Source organism: Mastomys coucha, unplaced genomic scaffold (genome assembly GCF_008632895.1).
Source record: "Mastomys coucha isolate ucsf_1 unplaced genomic scaffold, UCSF_Mcou_1 pScaffold7, whole genome shotgun sequence".
Taxonomy (NCBI): Eukaryota; Metazoa; Chordata; class Mammalia; order Rodentia; family Muridae; genus Mastomys; species Mastomys coucha.
In genome coordinates, this window is record NW_022196913.1 from 33,196,903 (window position 1) to 33,203,674 (window position 6,772).

General features: G+C 43.8%; 1 long non-coding RNA gene across 2 annotated transcripts in view; it reads left to right on the forward strand.

Moving 5' to 3' along the window:
• The first annotated feature begins 524 nt into the window (after positions 1-524).
• The window catches only part of LOC116082393, a 28,213-nt gene continuing 21,965 nt past the window's right edge, over positions 525-6,772 (forward strand). The window contains exon 1 of one of the 2 annotated variants that reach the window (XR_004115279.1): positions 525-707. This is a non-coding gene — a long non-coding RNA (uncharacterized LOC116082393). Of the gene's footprint in view, positions 708-5,528; positions 5,995-6,772 lie in introns of those variants that run through there. The other variant, XR_004115278.1, reaches the window with a different exon arrangement.

A 6,772-nucleotide genomic window follows, 5' to 3' on the forward strand; every position in this document is an offset into this window, starting at 1 on the left:
AATTTATGAGTTCATGATAGCATCCATGTAGCTTAAGACAATTTCTACCTGGTTTAAAGACAGAAGAAGAGGAGGGAGAAGAGAAGGCATAGGGGAGGAAGAAGAGAGTTTTTAAACCAGAAACACTAGCAAGAATTGTTCTCCACACACTGCAAAAAACCCAAGTGGCATGAACGGTGATGGTTTTAACCCATCTCTTCATGGAATAGTCACTTCGGGAATGGCCTGTCAGCTAAAAAAGTAGGTTAGAAACAATTCTTTCAGTCTTGAGTTAAAACTGCATTGGCACAAACACATGGAAGCAATGATTGCCAGCTGGACAGACGTAGCCTCCAGTCCTGCAGCCCCCTGCAGGGACCCTATTGATGTCCAGGGTCATGTGCCCGGTGCCACCTTAGAAACTGTCCTGATTCTGTACAGGACATTGAATGATAACACCCTGCAAGTCAGCTGACTGCTGTGTCATACTGCATTCCTGCAGATGCCAGCTCCTGCTCCTGCAGATTGCCAGTCGAGATGCGGCAAAGCAGAGGCAGACAGCTAGGCACAAAGCAACCGAGTTATAAACTTTGATTTTTCCTGCTGCTGCCTATTGTCTCTCTCACATACGAAGAATACTACCTCTGGGTAGCCAGGAGCTGAGATGCAGCCTGAATGTGTACGGTGGCTTCTGACGTGGCAGCACGAATGAATTCTCAGCTGGGCAGGTACTGCTTGGAGCTTGCTAAGCAAACTGGCAGTGATGGAGCTCAACTGCTTTCCCACCTTGTATGGGAGTAGGCTGGGGGTGAGGGGGATGGGTTCTTGTGCCATGCTATTGTACCTTCAGGAGATGATCTTGGTATGCTTTTCTTGACTCAGACCTGGGCAACTCATCTCACTGGCACTGTGGGACTCCCCAGCTCCCATTTCAGGCTGGTCACGGGACTGGCGTAACCCCCCCACCCCCACTCCTCAGTTAGATCACGCTTTAAAGGAGAAACCAGATTTATTGGCCTAACTCAATCCTAGTCCTCTCTGGATGCAGGACAGCTGTCGGCTAGCAGGGACACAACCAGCCATCAAGTGGAGAATCGTTGGGACTTCAGTCTGTGTGCAGGTGGAGCCTGGACGACTGACAGTCTAATTTCGGTCATCTAATGACTTCTTATTTTCCTAACTAATTGTGCTTGCTAAGCACACAGTGGTCTGGATTAGTCTTGTAGCCCTCATCAAGTTGGGCAGCAAATCAGGGTGCCAGCAAGCCTGCATTAGCCTTGGCTCCTGTGTGATGCTATGCTAGCTCCCAGGATGGGTCACTCTGACAACAAAGAAGGACGCTTGACTTCTCTTGTGATGCTAGAAGAACATAATTCTTTTTTGCAGTGATTCTCTCTCTCTCTCTCTCTCTCTCTCTCTCTCTCTCTGTGTGTGTGTGTGTGTGTGTGTAGTGTGTAAAATTCATCAGACCAAAGAGCCTAAGAGATATCATCATGGATGTGGCTTTTAATGATTTGCAGGAGAAAAAGAAAAAAGAAAAAGAAAAATGACAGCCTGTGGAGACGCCGATTTGAGAAAGCAGCACATTGTGGTTATTGCCAATTTGAAATACTGGGTTTGTGAAGCCAAGCCCTAAGGGAGTAGCCGGGTAACTGAGAAAGAGATTGTAGATAAAGAAATAAAAATGGCAAGCGTAATGGAGGCTGTGCGAAGGGACTGTCAGAGCATCCGTTCATGGATGGCAATCTTGCCAGGCAGAGATTGAATAATTCATAGATGGAAACTACCCTGCCTTCACCTTCCCATTTAAACCAGGCATGAGCTGAATCTCTAATAAATTTTCAAGATAAAGTAAAATGCCAATTTGAATCTGAAGAGCTTTTAAAAGCAGATGTCGCATCCCCTGAATCTTTCAGTATCTTTCACAATTACGCTCTGAGGACTGCACTTCATCAGGAAGCACCATTACCAGGGAAAATGACTGTGATTACAATAGCAACAATAGAATGCCATCGAATGATCTCTAATTTACCTAATTTGCTAAGACTGACTGGCTTAAATACCCATTGTGTGTTGCTGGTGCCCTGTCCAGGGATCTCTCTGGAGACAGAACAAAAGTGGTGTGTTGTGTGTGCTACCTTGGTTCACACAGTCTGGGGGAGAGCATTCTTCTAAGTTACAGTGTCTCTTTCATCGGCTTTTCATCTTCATATTTTTTATATTTTTATTTTTTTCCTAATGCTTTGCCCTAAATCCCTTTTGAGGGAAAATGGCAAGCCTGTCTTTGCTATAGGACAGCAGTGACTTGTTAATTTATACACTTCTTAAATTTTAAAATATACAAGCATGTGTCTATTTGAGGAGAGGGCAGATTTAGTGCTGGGAGAACGGTTTAACAAGCCAGCTGGGATGGGGTGTGTGTGCATACGCATGTGCGCGCATGCATGCACGCATGTGTGTGTGTGTGTGTGTGTGTGTGTGTGTGTGTGTATGTTGTGTTATGTTTCCTCCATATGAAATTCTTTTCCTGGATTTGTGATCCCTTTGGTATATTAAGAACCTCTCCGACTGAATCCCAGGTAGTAAAGCCAGCAGCCACTCCATGTAGCTCTTTCAGAAAGGCTGTGCGCCTGATTCCTGGATGCATCAAGGAATCTTTATGGCTGTGTTTGTGCCTGCTCCGTGCGCAGGACTCTGTGCTAAAGAGAACTTTCTGTCTGGCAAAGTGCCCTCTTCATCTTGGTGTGACTATGCCATTCTGAGGAGGTGGCACGGGCTATCCATCCTCCCTAGGGAACAGACAGCGGGGGTTCCTGGAATTGTCCTGATAGCTTGGAGACAGCATGTGGTTCATGCCAATCAGTATTTGAATATTTCAGAGAGGAACCTGAGGTATGGATGACAGCCATTTGAGAAGAAGGTCCCAAATCCCCCTCTTAAAACCTTGGGATTGGGCTTGAGAGTCAGCCCGGGGTGTTCCCTGGTGATTCATTCGCCTGGTTTACCCACACTGTATGCTCCCCCTACCTGCCCCTACCTTGTCATAAGGTAAGTTGCGTTTCTAGTTGTTTATATAATAAGCATGAATGGTCCTTATTGTGTGATGTTAGTGGGAAAATGCTGCTGACGTTGGCTTTTCCTCCCATTGTGTTCTCACCATGCTGGGCAAACTTATAACTGTGTTTCTCTGTTTTCTGAGCACACGTTAAAATGTGACATTTTGAAGCATGACTTTAAGTATTGTAGGTTTTTCCCCCCGTTTCTTTTTTTTCTTTCTGAGCTGCAGCCAAGGCTTTAAGAGTGTTTAAGGAAAGGGGGAAACAGGTTTGTGTAGTGAACACTTTGCTTAAAAGCGGTAAGCAGCGCGCTGGCTATCACTCCTGTTACCACGGTGCTTCTTTAGGTAGCCTGCTCCAGAAAGAGGCTCTCCTATGAGTGACATCTGGCTATGTGTAAGTCCACACAATGCCCATGCCAGCATCTCCTTCTCCTTTCTGTAATTAAAACGTAGTTTTGATTATCAGCAAGGGATTTAGCTTCTGACACTTTAAATCTATTCAAGAACCAGAGTTTGGACAGGATAATCATGGAGTGAGCTGATTGGTTTTTCTGTCCAATATTTAACAAATACACGGACCTTCAAATTATCCAAGAAGAGTTGGAAACCAGGCTAGTTGTTTGGGGAGACCTATAACAAACTGATTTTAGTTATTGGGTAAGAATAGCAAGTTGGGAGCTTGTTTTTTAATGATGAGAGGATTCAGACATCAGAATCTTGGAAAATGAGGGTGTGTTTGGTTTCTTTAGGCTGTGGGTACAAGAATATTAGTGTTTTATATATAATATCTGCAAGACTTCCTACAGTATGCTGGTGCTAGCTGATAATGGCACTTTTGTTTGCTTGACCTCTAGGAATATGGGACTGCAGAGTCCCTTAAGGATTTTAGATGCCACTGCTTCTTTATAGTCAAAATTTTCTTCACAAACTTAACCACAGTGATTACACATAAGTGAGCATTTTTTAAACACATAAATTTCATATGTAATTTTTAATCCAGTAGCAACATCTTACCACTCTCATAGATACATCTCACAGTGCTCTAGATGCAGTGGCTGTGTGAAGAGATAATGGGGTGACTTTATAACTGCACCCAACTGCAACAAGAAGGCACTGGAAATAGCAGGGTTAATTTAGGTCAAGCCTAAGACAAGAAATGGTTCCACTATATATTTCTGGTTTTGTTTGAGGTTTTTTTTTTTTCTTGTTGTTATAGTTGGGTTTTTTCACTTTTTTATTAGATATTTTCTTTATTTACATTTCAAATATTATCCCCTTTCCTCATTTCCCCTCCAAAAACTCCCTATCCATCCCCTGTCCCCCTGCTCACCAACCCACCCACCCCTACTTCCCTGACCTGATATTCCCCTATACTGGGGCATAGAGCCTTCACAGGACTAAGAGCCTCTCCTCTCATTCATGTCCAACAAGGCCATCCTCTGCTACATATGCAGCTGGAGCCATGGGTCCCTCCATGTGTATACTCTTTGGTTGGTGGTTTAGTCCCTGGGAGCTCTGGGGGTACTAGTTAGTTCATATTGTTGTTCCTTCTATGGGACTGCAAACCCCTTCAGCTCCTTGGGTCCTTTCTCTAGCTCCTTCATTGGGGACCCTGTGCTCAGTCCAATGATAGGCTGAGAGCATCCACCTCTGCATTTGTCAGGAACTGGCAGAGCCTCTCAGGAGACAGCTATATCAGGCTCCTGTCAGTAAGCACTTGTTGCAAAAAACCAAATTATGAGCAAAAACCAGGTGCCAATGATGCCTTGCCTCCGTACCTGTAAGGTCTCAACACTCCAGAGACACAACTACATTTAGAAAGAATGACTGAAAGTTTAAAGCAATCCCCCAGAAAACCGCTCATAGAAATTACAGAAGTGGAAATGACTCACACTCTAAGACAGAACATGTAAATTTTGTCTCTTGTTAATTGATTGTGTTGGACATCATTTCATGAGTGTATGCTACATTCTATCTCATTATTAAAGTCCAGCTTGGAACAGAAACCCAAACTGAACTGAACTGAAATTCCTCGCAGAAAATATATTAATTTGCTCCGAGCATCTGTGAGCTACTTAGTAAAGCTTTGTGGTTGCATTTCACAGATCATCAGACTGGCTATTCATCATCAAGCTTCATGGCTGGATCTCTCTAATTGAATTATTTTCCCTGATTTTTAAATGAGTAGTAGTGAAAAATGCCTTTACCAAATGCCTATTTTTGTACAGTCAGTCTGGGAGGGAGAAAAAGGCAAGCACAAATAAGAAGCAGGTAAAGATAAGACTTTCATTCTCTGGTGAGCTGTTTTTGACAATGGTAAGATCAAAAGAAGTTGGTATCTTATTTTTTTTTTTTTTATTTTTTATTTTTGTTTTTTCGAGACAGGGTTTCTCTGTGTAGCCTTGGCTGTCCTGGAACTCACTCTGTAGACCAGGCTGGCCTGGAACTCAGAAATCCGCCTGCCTCTGCCTCCCAAGGCGTGTGCCACCACTGCCCGAGAGGTTGGTATCTTAAGATAAAGAACACTTAAATTATTTTTAGGCATATGTGCCTATAATGTGTTTGTATACACTTGTGAGTGTAGGTCAAAAGAGCATGTCAGATTCCCTGGAGTTACAGACAATTGTGTGATACGCACTTTGTGCTGGGAACTGTACTTGGGTCCCCTGGAAGAGAAGTATTTGTTCTTATCTGCTGGCCAAACTATCCCTCCAGGCCTGAGGTTGGTATCTTGTGTCTGTAGAGTGATTTTTCTTTTTAAATAACTTGTTTTCGATAGTAAAACTTTTTTCTTTATTGCATTAGGATAAATCTCAAACAGGAAGAGCACAAAAGCATGAATAACCATGCACATATCAGAGTCTATAAATAGACTTTGTGGCTTTCACTCTACATCTATGTACTTCGGTGTCCCTCTGCGCATCCATCAGTCCCTTCATTTTTGGATGCATTTCAAAGTAAGTTGCAGACATCAATACACTCTATCCCTAAGGATATGCCTGCTGAGATGTTTAGCTAGATTCAAAGTTTACGGTCTTCAGTGTTCTCCTTTAAGCAAATTTGGAACAGAACAGAGGGTTTGTGAGAGGAAAGCTCATTGCTGTTTCCACCTCTCTTGAACGGCAGGAGCAACCTTCAGGAACCTGAGGTTCTAAACTGGAGGGCAGAAGTCCCTTAGCTTTTGATAAAGGGAAACCAGTTAAAGTATGAGTGTGGGCCATCTCCTAGTCTCAGTCTCCATTCGCAGGCTAGACTTCATCCACCAAACCTTGGGACCACTAGCAGACGCACCACCATTGGCCTGGGGTGGAAAAGAGGTAAAGCACACTTCAGCAGTTTCCAGGGCCGCTCCGGCTCCTAGGCCGAGTGCTTTCTTCTTTCCACAGGGCCATGGGAAGGAGCCCTCTTGAGCCATCAGCAACTGCCTCCTGGAACCCTTGCTGCCCTTCCTTGTCACTCTCTCCATACCTGCCCTCTCTGCCTTCTCTCAACTTGTCTTTCCCGCTTCAGATAAAAGAAAACAACTTTGCTCACTTCCCCCCAAGTCACTCTGCTTTATGAATTTCATGGAAATGGTTACAGGAGACAAAAAAATTGGTAGACTCAAGAATCCCATGACTTCTCATTAATTAGTTTTTCTTGATCTTACTTAAAACAGAAGTGATTATTGTGTCTCAAGTTATCAGTAGTCATTCATCTCTTAGATCCTTTCTTGTGGGTGGCGGGGGGGGGGGG